The sequence below is a fragment of the Photinus pyralis genome, unplaced genomic scaffold (assembly GCF_008802855.1).
Source record: "Photinus pyralis isolate 1611_PpyrPB1 unplaced genomic scaffold, Ppyr1.3 Ppyr1.4_LG4, whole genome shotgun sequence".
In the NCBI taxonomy this organism is placed as follows: domain Eukaryota; kingdom Metazoa; phylum Arthropoda; class Insecta; order Coleoptera; family Lampyridae; genus Photinus; species Photinus pyralis.
Genome location: NW_022170511.1, coordinates 10,692,557 through 10,712,112, shown reverse-complemented (window position 1 = coordinate 10,712,112; position 19,556 = coordinate 10,692,557). Strand labels below are relative to the sequence as shown.

Genomic DNA, 19,556 nt, shown 5'->3' with positions numbered 1-19,556 from the left:
CAGGCAAGTATACAACACCCATCTTTGAATTTCCCTTCCCTTCTCAATGTCCCACCTGCTTTGTGGTTCTCTTTGTCCCTTTACGCTTTACGCTACTTGATACAGCACTGAAATCTTGCGTTCATCCATTCGGTCGACTTTGAGAAGAAGTCGCTTGAACCGTATGGAAGTTTCCTTTAAGGGCCGTCGCCAAGTAAATCCTTGCCGACCTTATTTGCGAACCAGAGAGACAATAGAAGAGTGGTTACTGTTCTATAGTTAGTTGGGAATACGTTTTTATTATACAGGGTGACAATTTGAAAACTTACCACCCCCCATATCTTAGTAAATAAACGAGATATTTAAAAAAATCAAAATCCGTTTCGGTAATTCGGAGGGGGAACCACAATGACATAGTTGGCGACGCACCCCCTCACACCCCTGCGCCCCAGCCACCCCAACTTTTAAATCTTAAATAGTAACCCCCCATGTGCGATACGTCGTTGGAAAGCTCTGAAAAAATGCTTTCCAACCATACCAAATAGCATTACATTTAGGTTAGTAATTATCGTGCAAATCAAAAAATAAGCATGGAAAATCGTATTTAACTTGAACTTCCAAAGCCGACTCGACACTAATTTTTGATCGCCAGTTATAATCTATTCTCAAACTCTTGGCGAACCTTTTCAAATGTTGGTTTTGCAATATTTCGACATTCTTGAATTATTCTCTGTCTTAGTTCGTCTAGGTTCGCCGGTTGCGTTTTAAATACGACAGATTTCAAATGTATCATATTAGTTTATTTTTTGATTTGCACGATAATTACTAACCTAAATGTAATGCTATTTGGTATGGTTGGAAAGCATTTTTTTCAGAGCTTTCCAACGACGTATCACACATGGGGGGTCACTATTTAAGATTTAAAAGTTGGGGTGGCTGGGGCGCAGGGGGTTGGAGGGGGTGCGTCGCCAACTATGTCATTGTGATTCCCCCTCCGAATTACCGAAATGGATTTTGATTTTTTTAAATATCTCGTTTATTTACTAAGATATGGGGGGTGGTAAGTTTTCAAATTGTCACCCTGTATACCTACATACTTTTGCATTTGTTCATTTTTATGGTTTATTACATGAAAGCATAGCATTATTGTGAGGGTGAATTTCGGGGGCTAATTTTTCTAGGTTAATTCGTTGCACGTGTGCAAAAGCGATAACATTCGAACATAGAAGCGAAAATCTGACAAAGAAAAGCGTATCGCATGGAATCGATCAAATGTTAAGAAATATGGTGGTGTAGGTAAATATTTAAATTTATTGCCACCAACAGGAGTAATAAACGTACATTATAGTATTCCTCGATCAGGTGCAAACACGGTCTTATTGGTTGCATCTTTATAACTGCAATCGATCTTGTTAAACCTACAAATATAGCGCAACCTGTTGAATCACCTACCAGCAGCGGAAGGAAATGTCTTTCTGCTAGATCTGCTAGATGATGATCAATATCTGGGACATCGTATGAAAAAACCATTAAACCATCGCTACATAACCTTTCCAGCATGAGTAAGATAAATTACAATGGCGTCACTCAGGTAATTAAAACTCTTATTACCTCGCTCCCTTTAAAACAATCGTAGAAATTAAGAAAACATCTCCGAGATTAAAAATCCGGTCACGTTGGAGACATAAAATATGTATCGCACAGAGGATAAAAATTAGCGAGCCGTATTAAGGGTGAAAGAAAATACCTTTTATAGTTTTTCGCCGTTATCCCAACAAATAAAGAAACTGAAGTAAAAAAAAATACTTTGAGCAGAAATTTTAAAGTTTCACTTGATTTGTGAGAAAAATTCAGATGCCTTTCTCTTGTTCCGTAGAAGCTTTACGAAAGTCATTTTTATTACCCGAAAGAAAGCTATAAGAGATTTACATAAATCATTTTATTTGCCGCTTTATGTTTCCAACATTATCGCTTTTATGACTTTGGACCTATTACATAAAAGATTTATTTATTAATAATGAATTCATTGGTATTCGTACAACTGCACTGTTGCTTTAAACGACGCTCCATGCGAATTAAAACATAAATAATTGCAGTGAATTGTAATTGTAAATTTTGTAACATTCAAAATATCTTCCTTATTTCATCATGAACGTGTACTTTTCCGTGCATATTTAGATTCGTCACAAAATGTCGCTTCAAATGAGACCCATTTTGTTATTATATTAATATTTATGGTTTATTGATGTTCTTGTTTTACTTTTTGTTTTTTTTTGCACTTTCGGTTTAACTGGAAATTAATTTTCGAGATTCGAAATCGATTCATGGAGATTTTGGTTTGTTTATTGTATCTGTGGTAACTAAAGCCGCCGATACCAATCAATAAAAATGACTCAGGTTAGAAACATGTCATTTAAAAATAAGATATAATACAGTGCGTTTCAAATAAGATATTTGGCCAGATACGAAAAATGTGTTACATATAATTTTATATGTGACATTACGATCCATCTGATCGCATATTCAAACTGCCGGTATCACTTCCGCTTTAACCGGAAATTGATGCAACTTTTGTTTTTCAAATATAATGCCTATGTTTTTTTACGATATTTGAAAAGAGCATTCAAATTTTCTGTTGTTAAAGTAATATGCATTGATAGTACTGATATAAAACAAAATGGGAGAAATTCTTGATTCAATATTTAAAAAATTTATTAAATCTACTATGCCGGGTGCCATATCACACAGAAAACACCTACTTGTTCAATGTTTTTGAAGATTTATTTTTGTAGGATACGATCTCCCCGTGTAATGCAACAGGCGCCGTGCATCCTGAGAGCACATGGCGTGCTAGATTTCATAAATTTTCTAAATAATGAACAACGAATATCTCTATTTTTTGTATATCAACCATATGCATATTTTATGTTGCCGTACAGTAGATTTATTGATCTTTTCAAAAACAAACATAGGCATTGCATTTGAAACACAAATCGATTTCTGGTTAAACTGGAAGTGATATTGTACGTTTGAATATGCGATCAGATAGATCGTAATGTCAGATATAACATTACATGTAACAAATTTTTCTATTTCGACAAATAAAAGAGATATTGAGGTGATCCTGGTATCTGAAACGCACTGTGTAATATAAAATATAGCATGACACATCAATGTAATCAGGAAAAAGAATGCAAAAAAATTGACGTTAAGATATACAGGGTCTTGCATTTAGAAAATACCAAGTATCAATGCTCAGAAATTGCGGTCCAAAAGTTTTTTTTTACTACGCCACTGGATCCTACCTAAAAATATCTAAAATAGGTAGCTTTACCTTTTTTCTATCTTACATCAGATTAAGATATAACATCCCAAAAAGTCAAACTTTTCGTTTTCACCCTGTACCTCAGAAACAAACGTAACGGGATTGATTCTGTTTGTGCTATTCAGTTTCACAAAAAAGTGGCATAGAGTCGCGAAATCCACAAGTCTCTATCTTTAAAAACAGCTGAGATACACTGCAGTCTCAACGAAAATAGGACACACGATACATTTTCCTGAGCAAGATTTTATGATTATTTGTATTTTTTCGATTTATTGTATTGTTTTGTATACTTTTTATGTTAATAAAAAAATTGAAATTTAATTTAATTTTATATGATGCGGCTATATGTGCATTTTAAGGTTAAAATGGCCCTTGATGATAAATGAGTTTGGCATGCCTGACTTTAACGTTCTGCTGCAGGTATTATATTACAAATACAGGGTGTTGCGAAATTCGCGCGCACGGACAATGGGGACTTGACTTTGGGACAAAACTGAATAGAATAGTATATTGAAAGACAAGTGTTACAATGCGACCTATTGTAATACGACTATCTTGTGGCACGAGTGGCGACGCGAAGCGTAGCCACGAGTGTCCGCAAGATAGGAGTATTACAATAAAGCATTGTAACACGCGTTTTTCATACTATTTTTTCTATTTCGGTGCTTTAATTTAATTAAAAAAATCATTATCAGGAACTATAGGGAACATTAGAACTAACATGTTTTATGTTGGGAACACTTTTTATGCCGTTAAGTTTTAGGTTGGAAGCGTAGTAAGACTGGCATTTTTAAGTTCAAACATGGAAGTACCCAACGAAGTACCTACTTGTACTAACTAGTAACTGCCAACTTAACAGATGAGTTACCAAAAAAAAAAACGACTACAATCACTGTCTTTGTACAACTGTTTTCGGCCGAAAACAGTTGTACAAAATCATCATTGTGACACCGAAATAGAAAAAATACTTTTTGACGTACCGAGATAATGTGTAATGACGTTTTTTCATGGAAATTGGGTAATAAACAATAAATAATTCTGAACTTTTTCTCAATACCGTTTTATTCATTACAGCAATAAATCTATTCTCAGTCTGGGAACGTTTAATGTACACATTTATACACTCATTGTTGCTCAAAATTACATGTGGGACTGTTGAGAATTTAAGTCGATAAATGATAGGTATTTACAAAGAAAATTGCTTTTCCATTTCAAAGGTGAAGGGCACAGTATCTTATGTCTGCTGTATCAGTTTACTTTTACGCTGCTTGGCAAACACTTACATTATGAAATAAATTACGTTGAGCCGCTATAAAAATATGTCAACTCCAAAAATTAAAGCGATATTAGATTCTCGTATAAGTATCTCAATAAAATTCAATTTATGATAACACTCGCTTCCGTTCCTCAGTAAACTGCACAAAGAAACCAATGGTTTTTTCCAACAAACAGAATGCCCAACATTTATATCTGTCAGTGATATCAAAAATAAATTTTATCCAACAACAAAGCACTCGTCAATAACAGAAGTTGAGTGAAAAATTTTATGGAGTTATTCGGTGTAGACTACCACAAAAAGCGTTAAAAGTTAGAAAAATTTAACTTTTATTCCAGACATGTTTCATATTTTCAACCTAAAGGACTTTTGAACTTTACACCACGCAAAGGGATGAACAATAGCTGATTACATTTTTAGAGTACGTCTTTACTTCCGATAATTTTAAGAGGAGCGACTAAGTGACGGCGTGACACAATCAGTGCATTTGAATTTTACTTAACTTCCTTGTGCGAGCTTGACATAAAGCTTTAATGTATTCCTAAGACCTACTTTTTAACCGCTTTATATGCATCACTTACTTTAGCGATACTTCCATTCTTCACATGTGGAAATCTCTTTGACATAATAATTCAATCCGGATACTTTAATAGAACTTTAAAAAAAAAATGTAAATTTATCGTTTATTTTTTGACATGTTTGTCCCTAACGTTCTTTTAACAATGCGCCGGAAAAACCAATCTCGCTTAAATCTAAATTAAACAAGCGCATTTAGTTACCCCATTAATTCCTTAGTGTTTATTCATTATTTTGAAACAATTTCAGATTGGAATCTGCGGCCTGTAAGTTTTCAGCGGAAAAGTTGGATACTATATTCACGTGAATGAATATAAAATAGCTTACGGCGTAAAAGTTTGCATAACCTCGTTGGTCTACTCTTAGAAGTGCCACTAATTATTAATATTAATGTGGAGTGCTTGTGCAGGAAGATTTTATATTTTTAAAAGAAGCCGAACTATCCACACTGTAGTTGATGTACTTTTCTACGCAGAGCGAAATGACGGCATCTAACGTAATTTCGTTTGTAAACCAACGTGTGGCATCTGCTCAGACCATATTGAACTTTATGGAGGCTTGCGAACTATGAAGCATCTTACCACGGTGGCCTACATGCCAATTGTCGTGTGCCGAATTTTAGATAGTAGAGTAACTGAAGTGAGGTAATGGGATAACATCAACGATGAGGACTATCCTTATCACTATCATTTGAAAACTTTTAAACTGCACTCAGATATCAGATCAACGATGAACGTTTACGGATATTTAAAGCTAATAGTTGTAGCTTCTGGGGAGTCTAACAAAGGAAACTAGTGAAAATACGAGTCGTCAAGCTTTGACAATATTATCTTTGAAAGTACAATGGTGATTTCGTTACTTAAAAGTTGAGCATTGTTTTCAGTTCCGCGAATGAAATTACATTTTCTAGTTTTCGCATCTAACGAAACGGCAAACTTCGTTGTTGCGAACGCGAGCCGTGCGGATAAATTGAAAAACAACCTTTGGTAAATATTTAGACATTATACCTTTGCTAAAATAACAGTTTAAGCTCCAGAATTAATTGTTTACTGTTTCACTCTCTTTATCCATGTGAAAGCAAGAAGTTGAGATTTTATTTTGATAACGAAAACAATTAAAACTAAAAGCTGTATAAACTGAATGGTGCAATGTTAAAAATAATATAGGTGCGTTTAAAGGAAAAAAAAACGATTTTGCGATGAGGTTATTTTTGAGTGGGAAACTAAATTTTAGAATCGAAAATATTTATTTACTGTACAGGGTGAGTGAACGATTGCGCGGAGTAACTTAATGCCTTGAAGATAAGATTTTTCGATAGAGTGCTACTATAAAACATTTAAAAAATAGCTTACATGGTGTTTTTTCTAGATCTAAAGTTACATAACTTCATATTAAAAAATCTCACTTTTTTTAAATGGAACAACCTGTATATTTTTCTGTCATCTTTTAGCTACTCCAAAAACCTTCAACTTTTGATAATAATGTCCTATACCTATCTCTGATAGTTTTCGAAACATCTTGGTTTTCCTGATTTTTATACTCTAATCTTAAATAAGTTATATGTAATTTACAGAATAGTGAGGTGGCCATGCAAAAAAAAGGCAATTTTTATCTGCCTTGTTCGAAGCTGAAATCATATTTTTTTGCGCGATCGGTCATTTCTGACTATTTACCATGGGTGTTTCCATGACAGTACGTAGAATTTACCAGTTGCTATGATTACGACGACGCCAAAATTACTTACCGATCTAAAAACAGAACAGCAAAAATACTTACCGACGCCTTTTTAAAAATCAACAGTCTTACATTACATTTAATCTTTAATTATTGTTAGGTACATTAATCGTACAATTTGTGCTGTTGTTTCCTATAGCAAGACGCTCATAAAGTCATAAAGGATGTGCAAAGCTAGTAAACTACATCAGACACATGCACATTTTTATGGAATTATTAATTTCAATTTTGACATTTAAACTGGTTGCCTAGTGATGTACACCATACCACTTCGATCATTTCGATTTATTCTGCTCGTTAATTTCTTAGTGCATATTTATATTGGTTGCATAATTTTAATTTCGATCGCGCAAAAAATGTTATAAGCACGTCGAACGTTAAGGGTTACCGTTCTCAGACAATAATTGGAGTCGTCGCTTCGCTCCTCCTCCAAACAATTGTCTTCGAACGGTAAAAATCCCTTACCGTTCTCCATACTTAATATACCATATTAATTCATTTTTCTAATCATTCATTTCAGTCTATAAAAAGTAGAATATAAAACCCAGGAAAACCAAGATATTTCGAAAACTATCAGAGATAGGTATAGGACATTATTATCAAAAGTTGAAGGTTTTTGGAGGAGCTAAATGATGACAGAAAAATATAAAGGGTGTTCCATTTAAAAAAGGGAAATTTTTTAATATGAAGTTTTGCAACTTTGGACCTACCATAAAAAAACACCATATAAGCTATATTTTTAATGTTTCATATTAGATGTATTTATATTTTGACTTTTACTTAACCCAGCGTAAGATATAAAACCTGGAATCAAAATTTAAGTAATAATTTTGACAATATATACTGACGCTTGCAAATGCCCAATTTTTCTACTACTACTAGCTTTTCGGATATTAACCATATAATAAAAAAGACGTACAATTACACGTAGAATTCAAAAATGCATTCAAATACAGGTGGTTCTATTTAAAAAATGTACCATTTGTGCGCCCTACTTTGTGGGCGCTAGGGAATGCAATACCGGGATCGCGGGATCCCGAAATACCGGAATCCCGCAGCATTTTTGCGGGATTAATCCCGCACATAAATGGAGCGGGATTTGCGGGACTAAGGAATTTGTCGACCAAAGGGACGACTCTCTTTACTTTGTTAATGAAACGCATAACGGAGAAGTTATTCTTTAAGTAAACGTGTTCCGTGTCCCCACTTACGCCGAGAAACGTGCACGTAAAACACCTACAATTCCTTATCAGAACCACATGCGCATTGGTTAAATTTCGCTTAACCATAAAACTTCTTATCGCAAAAAACCAGATAAAACATTTCATAAATTCGACAAAATGTGTCCTACTCTTAGCACCTCATGTAAACTGGACAACTTGCAAAAGCCGTACAACTAAAACTATAAAATTACGTATCGACACAAATTTCTAAAAGGGAAAACAGATACTGAAATAAAAATTCAAACAAAACGATCACAGTTTGTGTTTATTAGTAAAAAACCTACTAAATTTACTTTAAACATTGAAATGTTTTACATAAAGGGAGGCTCAACCTTATTGAAGGTGCCGAAACCAAAATAATATAAAGTATAAACTAAGGAAGTTAGAAAAAAAAACCAAAAACGGACTTTAAATTGGTATACCTAGCATCTTATTTTGTGCATAAAGTGCAACGGAATTTATATTGAACAAATTGTAGCCTAAGTTTTTCGTGTATTGGAACAAATTAAGTCAGTTGCCTTTGTCTACGACTGTGAACTATACGCTGCGCTTCTCAAAAAAAAAACGTTAAGGCCGCTTTACATACTGCAATTCTTCATGCAAGACCATGCAATACGCAATAAAACTTGCCCAGAAGCATGCGCGTTTGAGAAACAGCTGATTCATTTTGGCAATTCACTTGCAATTGCAGGTTAGCGGTCGCGCGCGATTTTTATTGCACTTGCACGTGATATTTTGGGGGAAAGTGTTGACAACGCCAGGTTCTAGAATTCCCAAACGTTGAAACTAGACTTTGTTTACTATTACTACACAAATTGAAGCTGCGACTGCCTTTTTTCGATTAAAGTGTCTATTCATTTTTTCTCAAAACGCATTCAGAATTATAACAACACCTGATGAATTTTGAATAGAATAAAGCTTTTAGTTCAATTTTAAATGCGAATGTTGGTAACAAACTATTGCAAAAAGAAAATTGCCGCGTGTAAAACCAAAGTGCAATAATTATTGCATGTACAGTATTTTTGCAATTAAACTTGCTGCAACTGTATTGCACAAAGAATTGCAGTATGTAAAGCGGCCTTTACATTTCGATGTGGGCAAGCCCTTCATTCAATATTCCGGAAGTACCGTATATGAACGGGACGGCTCGTTCTCAAATTATAGTCAGCAGAAGGAAAGAGTGAGGAGTGATAATGATCGTAAAGTGAAGCCCACATTTGTTTGTTATTTCACCGAAACCTAACCTACATATTATACCTGTGAAACGATATACTTTCGTGTGTTTTTTGGCTATCACTTCCGTGCACTACAATGTACCATTGTCCAATAATGTTTTTAATCGCACACTTCGAGATTTAAGGATCGCATAAACACGAAAATGAAAAATTAAACAAACTTTGGCTCCGAAAATATGGCCGCCCCAGGCTTCAACGCTCAGCATTGCTCTTGAAAGGATATCAGTCCCCTTTCTTTCATAGTCTAAGCAATATCCTCTATCCCCTTAATTTTTCCAGCAAACTGCAATTTTAACAAATACATTCTGACGTACTGGTATCTGATTCTTGGGTACAGAATATCGAGTCACGCAAGCCTACTTTCTAACCTTCCATTCCCATCAATCTTTGTAAGTTGCTTTAAATAGCTCATTTCGATTCCTCTTTTGCGAAAGTGTTTGGTAGCACGTGAAAAGTCGCGTTTACAAGTATAATTTGATATAATGAATTAACGTCGAGACACGTCCGTTAACACCATAATTATGGCATACTTGATCCTAGTCAGAAAAAACACGAAAATTTAGATAAACTAAATGAAAACAATTCATCAACAAAATAAGGCGAATTCAGTTATAACAGCAGTCGCATACGGTGACTGTTAAATATAAATTTGTAGAGTGGAGAAAAGGGAGTCAAATAATACCTAATTAAGGGAAGGTTTAGAGCCCATGCAATAATAATAAGAGCTTTCTACATTTTATGAAAAGCAGTTGAGCTTTACAGGTGGGTTGTACCGTATAATGTTTTTATTACGTAGAGATGTTTTTGTTACTTTCTTAAAACATTAGCAGAAATAATAATTATGAGTAAAACGCTATCTTTTTACTAATCTCAATTGCTAATAAATGCAAAATGTGCTTTTAATGGGCGTTACTAATTATACCTTTTCCACTTTTTTCTCAAGCTGGATGATTAAAATGAAAATTGAGTTAAAATCTGGTTATGCAAAATTGGGCCACTGACATCTTCAATATGTTATTAAAGTAGATTGCTTCAAACTTAAACCGGAGTCAGGAAGCATACATTTTAGAAATTAAGGAATAAGGAAGCGTGAGCAAATATGAAAATGGATATCTTTCGCGTTTCCACTTGAAAGGCGGCGAAATACACGGGTAATCATTGTCACTACGGATAAAGTAACGTCGTCATTTACTATCGCCTGATTTAATGTGAGGCAACGAAGTCAAATAGTAATCAAAGTAATGTGCTTGCAGTCAACAAATGGTGCGTCTCTAAAGTAGAAAAATCAATACATCTTCGTAACTTTCACGGCAAGTTGATTTTCCGCAGGGCGTGAATATTAAAATTTGCATTCAGCTGCGCCGTTTATCAATTTCACTCCAAAGCTACGGCTAATTAAGAATATGTGGGGCTACATTAATCATGTGTGAATCTTGCTAATTACAATTAAATGTTTTTCTGCGAAAAAGAGAATATTTGAACTGGGAATAATAACAATAATCATAACAATAAGACACGTCCATGTGGGGATACTAATTTTATTTTTATTTTTTTGTTAATTTTATCGCCTTTATTTTATAGTGGGTGAAGCTAATAGCTACTCTTCCCACTCAACCCACTATACAATCACGAACAGCCATGCCTTATCTGGGATTCGAATTCAGGACCCTTGTAACCAAAGTTAGTCGCCAAATCTGAATTTGATTGATTGAATTTGAATTTCTTAATTTTGAAAAACATTGCATTTGGGTTTGACTACTTAGTTTTTCGAAGTTAAGAAATTCAAATTCAATCAATCAAATTCAGATTTTGTCAGCAGTTTTATTTGTCGGTGCCAGCTCATTAGTCAATACAGTATAGTTTTTTACATCGTATTTTAGTTAAATTTATCTAACGCCTAGGTATCAGTGGAATTTGCAATCAGAGATTTAGAACAAATACAGAGAAACATCCGTGCACTATTAACAAAACACAATATAGATGGCCTTACTCTTCTACTATACGGCTTTACCTACCTCGTACGCAAGGACTATTGCACCAAACACAAATACACAATTTACGACAATACTTTTATAACAATTGTAATTATAATTTATAACAAATGACAAACGAATCGACCGATTTTAAAAAATCAAACGCCAAAGTAAAGGACTTCGAAAGACCTTCCAAACAAGCTATTACTCGATATGATTTGTCAAAAAATAAAACCCCGGGGTAGAGGGTGAAAGGGGGTGAAGTAGTTTTTTCTTAAAAAGTTGTCCCCTTTAACGAATCTTTTGACGTGTCTCGCCGTGTTTTCCTTTAATCAGTGGTTTTCGATAAATCCGTTGTGGGAAGTTTTCAAATGAACACCCTGTATATAACATTGTGTTGTAGTGTACGCAACACATACGTGTACTGTGTGTTATTTACTTCTAATTTGAATTTTTGATGCAACATGGCGACTGGGCTCTTACTGCCGCCACTGTCTCTATATATCTCTATGGCTTCCGGCTGCAATTTAACCCAGAGTACAATTTCGTAATAAATACGACACATAAAAAATACGAAATAATTTTACTAAAATAATTAAAATGTGTGCATGTGTGCGATCGACTGACGAACTGTTCGCGATCGACCGTTTGCCCACCCATGCTCTATAAAGTCACTGTAATTTAGGTATACAGTCACCTTAAAGGAGATAGTGGCGACAATAGTGTTGAATTTTTGTTTGGTTGTTAAGATCGGCGACCCTGTTGCATCGAGTATAAATAATATTGAATTGTAGTGTACGCAACACATGTTATGATTATATCGTCTGTTGTTAACTTCTAATTTGAATTTTACATGCATCATGGGGGCTGGGATCCTATTGTCACCACTGTCTCTATAGTCACTGCATACCTGAATGTGTTACCCATTAAATGCATAAGGTTAGCAATCTGTTGTTTGTGTATATCTGTGGAGTTAGCCTGCATATGCGCACCGTCGGACAACAATCGAATCCAATACAACATGTCATTGAACCATCAATATTGAGCGTGCCGATTAAAAAGCAGCATGCCATTTTCGCCGAACTTATTGATATGAATAAGCTGCTGAAAGAAGTCACTTAGCTTCCTCCCAGATACACAGTTTAGGTGCTTATTTCGACCTTTTTCCAGTATTAAACAAAAAAAGTCGATTAACTACCTTTATAAAAAGTCTTACATATGAATTTAATTGCAACGTTTGACGAATACTGACGGCGAGAAAATCCATAATTACGTAACTATACCTTTTTGAAATGTTTGAGGCAAGATTCCTTATTCCTCTTCAACAACAGTAAAACCGAGCGTCTCTCTCTCTCGACATAGAACGGGAAACAATATCCAAATTAGTGGACCAGCCTATACAGAGATAGAATGGCGTTGTCCGTGGTGGGAATGGGTATTACGTTAAATAGTGATCGCCACGTAATAAACTACACGTCTTTTTTGAGATTCTGACACCCGCACGAGTGGCAACAAGGTGGCTCAGTATCAATATCAGATTAAACCCGTCACATCTCCATCGCCAAGAATTTATTTGTGAATGATCGTCTAATAGCGAATCAGACTGACAAGCTGATAAATTAAGCAATTTCCCAAAACATATTGGCTATAATCCCATTATATTTGCGGCAAAAAATAATGGCCCTAACCTAAACTACTTTTTGCTCAACCTAGCGAGGGATTCAGGAAGACGTTTATGGTATTAAACGAATTCGGTTGATCAGTCACGCAACAAAAAATCCGAAATTTATAGATATCTTCAAAACAAACCAACCTCTCAATCTAATATTGACAAATTGAAATAAGCTTTATAAATAGGGCGGTGAAGCTTCCAATATTCTATTAAATTCTACGCCTTCAGAACTAAATTGCCACTTGGTATTTCAACAACAGTGGCCGCGACCATAACGCCGTTGTACATTTTAATAAATGCAAAATCCAGGTTACATTGAGGTAGCTGCACAGATTTACACTGCTATAACTTCGAAGTGTAAATTAATGTTTCTACTAAAACGTCAATTATCATTAACGTTTATTGTACCGTTAACGTTTAATACCGTTCACAACTGACGCAGTATAAAGTTAATGACTTGGGAATGGACTGTATTAGGTACATTTCTTTAAATCGATTATACGTTCTATGCGATTTAAACTTTAACACAGTGCGGTTGTATTACTTATTTATTCATGATTTTGGTTTTTTGTCCGTCCGTCTGTGTACATGATAACTCGCGAACGGTTTCGAATCTTCCAATTCTGTTTCAGTAGTAGGTAGACGTTCAAGGGGCTAACTAATTAAATTTTTTGGTAATTTGAACTTTCTGTCCGTCCGTCTGTGTTTGTCGCTTGTTGTCTATATTGGTTTGAAACAGTTTATTAGTTCTAAGTGTTAATTGGATTAATGAGTATTGAAGTTTGAATGCGTCTAATTGGGTTTTAATGAGTTGCAGTGGACGTTATCAAAACGGTCTTGAGATGTGTCTCCGGATACGTTTTTCCGATAACTGCACTTTCGCACTGAATACAGCAACGAGCTGGATTTTCCATATATATTCCACTTCCCTAACATTCGCATTTCTTTATAAGGTGAACGCTTGATTTTGTGGGAATCTTTTGCTATTTTTGATTCTTGCCGTAAGTAACCTAATTTGTTTAGTAAATTTTTGCGAAACCGTACCGTAGTACTTGCCGTAAGTTAAAGCTTTTGCATTTTTATCTTTACTTTTGCAACCGTAACAAATTTAGATCTTTTGTTTTTGCATTTTTGCCTATTACATTTTTAAGCACCGTATTCATTTCTAGCATTGCCGTAAATGCATTTTTAACCCTTATTTTCTTACTCGTATTCGATTTTAGCAACTTTTTTCATCGCTTCTGCCGATTTGTGTTTTGTTTCTTTCGCTCCCGCCAAGGAGTCTGCCGTAATTTTGTTTTAGTTTTGCGAATGTGATCGCCGCCATTTGCTGGACCCGACCGACTCCTGGTTACCGTTCCTCTGGTTGAGTTTTCATTTGAGGCCATAACGAGACAGCCGAGATTTTTGCTTAGTGGCGCCCGAGATCGTCCGTCTGTCCGCTCAGCCGATTATTGCCGCCGTTTCACCGTCGCCCGCCGACAGAACTGATTGTCGCCGATTGCAGCTATTACACCACTGTTAATGACCATATAATTTGTATATTTACTTATTTTTCTCTTAATTAAATTTCAATTATTATTCTGTAATTCTGTAATTTTAAAGCCGATTGTGCGCGAGCTAATCCAGTCCGTCGCACCAGCGGTAATTTGCAAGTCAAAATTTGTAGACGATGATGGTGGTGATAGTCGGCGGACCGGGGGCAGGAATCGGGGGAACGGGTGTGCTTCGGACGCCACCAGAAGTTCCGTCTCTTTTGATTATGGACAAGATGCGGTCGGCGATGGTAAGATCCAGGTAACTCAAACGGCGGTCGCAGGCATTCTAAAGGGCAAGCAGTGGTCGGCTACTAAGCGAGAACAGTAAATAATCGGATTCGGTAGCGGTTTCTACGGGAAAGAAATGCAGGAAACGAGAAAATACCCCCCTCACTCCCCTCCTTATAGTTAATGAAATGGAAAGTAGTAAAAAGCTTACCTTGCATAAGCGGTTGCAATTGATCTGCAGGAAAAAGCAATTAAGCTGTAGTTACGGGGCGGTAAACTTAATGTAAAAGCAAAATTTAGATAGTACCCAGGTAGCACATAATCTTGGCATTAGAAAGGGGATATCTAGGCCCAATATAAATATGTTGGCGCAATATTGCATATCGTTTTCTATATTGGACCTACATGTTAAAATCTCTGTAAAATTCATATGGAATATCATCAATGTTACACCTATATATAACATATATTGTAAATCCAACATTTTAAAAGTTAATGTTGGATCAATATAGAATATCTAATATAATTCTATATAGATAATTCTGGTATGGGCGCAATCTGGAATAACCAATATAATGTTATATGGATATTTCTAATAATGGTTCAATATTGGTTTAACATTATGTAACCAACATTGTTTATATCGACGTTGTACATATATTGTTTAAATCAATGTACAAAAAAACCATATACGCGCAATGTTGGTCAGTCAATGTAGTCTCACACGTATATTTCCAATATTGGTTTAATATTGTATAGTCAATATGTTTATTATATCGATATTGTCGGTATTGGACCTATGTTCTTTTAATCGACATAGAACAAAACAATATTGGCGCAATGTTGGTCTAATGTTTGAATTCGATATCTTATTATATTGATATTATCGACATTGGGCCTATATTGTATTAATCAATATAGGAAAAAACATATGGGCACAATCTTGGGCCTTTATGTAATTAAAAACATGAGACAGCACTTTTAAGTATAGCATCATTTCGGAGAGTTTGCGCAACGCTGCATAAGCACGCCATTAAGCATATCTAACTACACCACGGTGACCTACACTTAATGTTTACGTGATCTGTGTGATTATGAATTATTTCATTTTGTATTTGTAGATGTGCAAGTGTTAGTATTGTCAGCGAGTATTTGGTGACTTTCTTTATTAGTGCATCCTGTGAGAAACTGAGAATAAAGGGTAAGTACCTATTATATAGGTATTATCTTATAAGATTCAGTTTTTTGGTTTGGTAATGCTTGCATAAACATTAAGATGTAGGCACGACGTAGATTTTGTGCTAATAACCAGATATTATATCAATTTTCATAAGTAATTTTTTAATCTTTGATATTGTTTAGTTACAGTTAAGAATAAAATCCAAGCTGTTGGGTCTTGTGAGTGGGACTTTCGCCTCTGCTGCAGAGTAGGACGGGGGGTCGCAAGGAAAGGGAAAAGTATAAATCGTGAATTGTAACATCTTAGTTTTACATCATTTTCTTTCTTTACAGAATAAATTCGATATTCCGTTTTCCTACGCTTTTCAATTTACCTGTTATTTTATTATGTTGTACAGTTACATACGTAGAACCACTCTGGTTTAATATCCTCCAACAGTATTGATTCGGCCTTGTGAGAAAATATTGAATCAAGGTTTATTTCCATTCTATATTGTGGTAATATAGTTCAACAATATTGGCCCATGTTTACAAAGCATTTACATCCTACATTGGTCCGATGTAGGCTGCAATATTTCCCCGATATTGTAACTATGAGATCGGGCCAATGTAGTATAACAGTATTGGTTTTATATTGTAAGTGATATTGAACCAATATTGTTAACTATATTGGCCCAATTTTTAAAAGCGTTCACATTCTATGTTGGCGCAATATAAAAATACAATATGAAGTCAATGTTGCGCCAGTTTATAGCCATTATTGCTTCCATATTGCGTGCTACTTGGGTATGAATGCAAAATAAATTTACGGAAAACTACGGGACTTACAAAACGAAGTTTGGAAGTGCCAAAGGCAGAAAGCGAAAGATTCAAATACGGTTAAACACCAAAGGCAAAAGATTTTACGTTTCGGTTAAACTTACATTTCGCTCAACCACCAAAAGCAAAAGATTTAAATACGGCGCGGTAGAATTAATTTCAGACAAAATAAGTAAAAAGTCGTCTGTGCCATGGGGGAACGACGCATTTTCCAGCTCGACGGCATGCTCTTGCGATAACGCTAGAAAATTAAAACCGTTTTGAATGAATTACGTCCTTACCAGACGTCTTAAAAATACGGGGCCGGTGTCAAAATTCAAATTTTTTAGGGGCGCATCGACCGGATGTAATCTTGACTTAATCGGAGGCTGTTCTTGTGTAACCCATTTATCTAATTTCGGTTAATTATACTTATCCAAATAGTCGGAATAAAATCTCCAAGTTCCGCAATTCAGCAATGCTCCTTTGTTCCTTGGAATGTGAGGTCAAACGACGGAGTGTCCTATCCTATTTCCGTAAACTGCACGACCTTGCTGGTTGTAATTCTAAATTTCGTATACCACTAGAAAATTGAAATCGATTAATGACTAACTAACGGACCTAACACTGAATAAGATTGACTGTCCCTCTTCATCCCTGGCAAGAGAGCTTTCGGCTTATGTAAAAACAATTGGAATATTCGTACAGGAACGGTTGCAAACGGAAAAATTATAATTCGGCCTCTTATTTTCCTTAATGGGCGGCTTAACAACCAATTTCTACCTTATATTTCCAACTCCTACGCAGAAATAGATATTTTCGAAGCGACAATCTTAGTAACGAAGCGGCAAATTTAAAACTTTTCTACTTTCTTGATACCGGGAGTTCATCTACAGAGTGATCACTAAAACTAGTAATTTCCAGGCGGAGAACGGGTGCTTCGTTACAGCGTAGGTACAACGTATTGCAAATAAAAACAAAATTGAGATTCCGTCGTACTGCTAACGCACATTAACGATTTGCACGATTAAAGAATTTTATCCTTATTCAAATACCTATTCGGACATTCTGTATCTAACCAAAGTTGCAATAGCTTTGCGCAAAAAAAAACAAATGTTTCCTTTGGTGAAACTCAGGAAAATGAAACATGATCTCGTTTCTGTCGACAAAGATTTTCACGGAAAATACATTTCTTCTAGATTCCTTTAAAAACAAGATAATTAACTTTCACCCTTAGGCGAAACAACAAGAAAATACAAAGGTAAGAAATTATATTATGTTGAACTGCCTTATACTACTTGTAGCGATATGATCCAAGATTATGATCTCTTTTAATATAGTAACACAAACGAGGTAAAACGGCAAGTTTATAACTGAATGCCGGATCGAATAATTCAGTAGGTACGAAAAATGCGACCATTTTATAAAAGTTTGCTACATCTGTACGAAGAGAAATTTACCTATATCGGTAAAAGTAGTCGGTATCGACTAAAGCCAATTGGAGCTGAATAAAATAACGGGAATCGATTTACTTGCAACAATCGCCTTGGCGCAGTATTTTTGAGACGCATATAGAGACATTGTAATGAAAATCGTGTTAAATGGGACGTATAAAAAGCAAACTGTATATGGAAGAGTGTCAGATGTGCTGTTGACAATACGCTGAAATCACAAACGTAATTGTTGTACATGTCGGGTTGGGGTAGCATGACAACTTTAAATGTATAAGACGCAAATGGATTTCCTCGCCCAATCGAAAACCCATTAACTTTTTGCGAGTGTACATACAATGAGAAGTAATGTAAACCGATCGTAGTCTGTTAACAAGTAACAAATATAATGGTAGTGAATCACTATTTTATATAGTTCTACGTTTTGCAAAGATCGCCGTTTTTTATTAGGTTGGATGTATGATTGAAAAATGTAACGTGTGTTTGGCCGTTGGTAAACATCGTTGGTCGCCGTGGGCGTACAAAAAATGCAAGCCATTTTCGTTATGAGAAGGACGAGCTCGAGACAAAGTGTAGAAAAACTCCAAATAACTATGGTAATGCCCACGACAAAGTGCCCTTTTTCGGGTAGACATAAGTTAAGTGGTTTTGGTAAGCACCACAACACATTAAGTCTTTCTAAACATTCCATAAACTGGCTAAAAATAATCTATCCCATAGATCGTAATGGACGAAACGACTACGGTAAAAAGAATGTCTGTATTTGGTCCTCTACTTGTGAGGTGCCCGACAGCAATTATTTCATAATAGTCACAACATTTACAGAACATTAAAGCAATAGCTAAAGTTCAAAATCAGCAGTCGCTCACTTTGCGAGAGTTACTGTGAGAGTAGGTATGTTCACTGAAGAATTGAATTAAAAGAACTAAAAAGTCCTTGTAGCGATGGGAGTAAGACGCTTGTCGCATTCTCGCCATCGTTGACATTATGAATATTAATTGGCAAAAAATTAAAATTTTGCATTAAATTTTCAAAAATTTTCTGGCCCTTCGCTCCCTCTGGGGGGGGGGGTACTCGCTATTTCTCGGTTCGTTTTACAACCTTTCGTGTGACTAATACAAATGTTTTAGTCCCTTCCAAAATAACATTGTTTGCCCATGCAGTACAAATTAAACGCCCACCTACACCCCTGCACACTGCACACTCCTAATTTTTGTGTGTAAATCTGACTTTATTATGAATTTTAAGATGGCAGTAACTATTATATGTTATGCTCTTCTCATCCTAACTCATTGGACTTTTTGGGAGATATAAAAACAAAAACCACAAGTTGGTTAAAAATTAGAGCACTTGGAAGTGATATTGTTCT

At 35.4% G+C, this 19,556-nt stretch overlaps 1 long non-coding RNA gene across 1 annotated transcript; it reads left to right on the top strand.

Annotated features, from left to right (window-relative positions):
* Positions 1-15,875: 15,875 nt before the first annotated feature.
* Positions 15,876-16,293, top strand: LOC116169916. The gene is made up of 3 exons (XR_004145116.1): positions 15,876-15,960; positions 16,122-16,217; positions 16,272-16,293. It is a non-coding gene; the product is annotated as an uncharacterized LOC116169916 (long non-coding RNA).
* Positions 16,294-19,556: the final 3,263 nt, after the last annotated feature.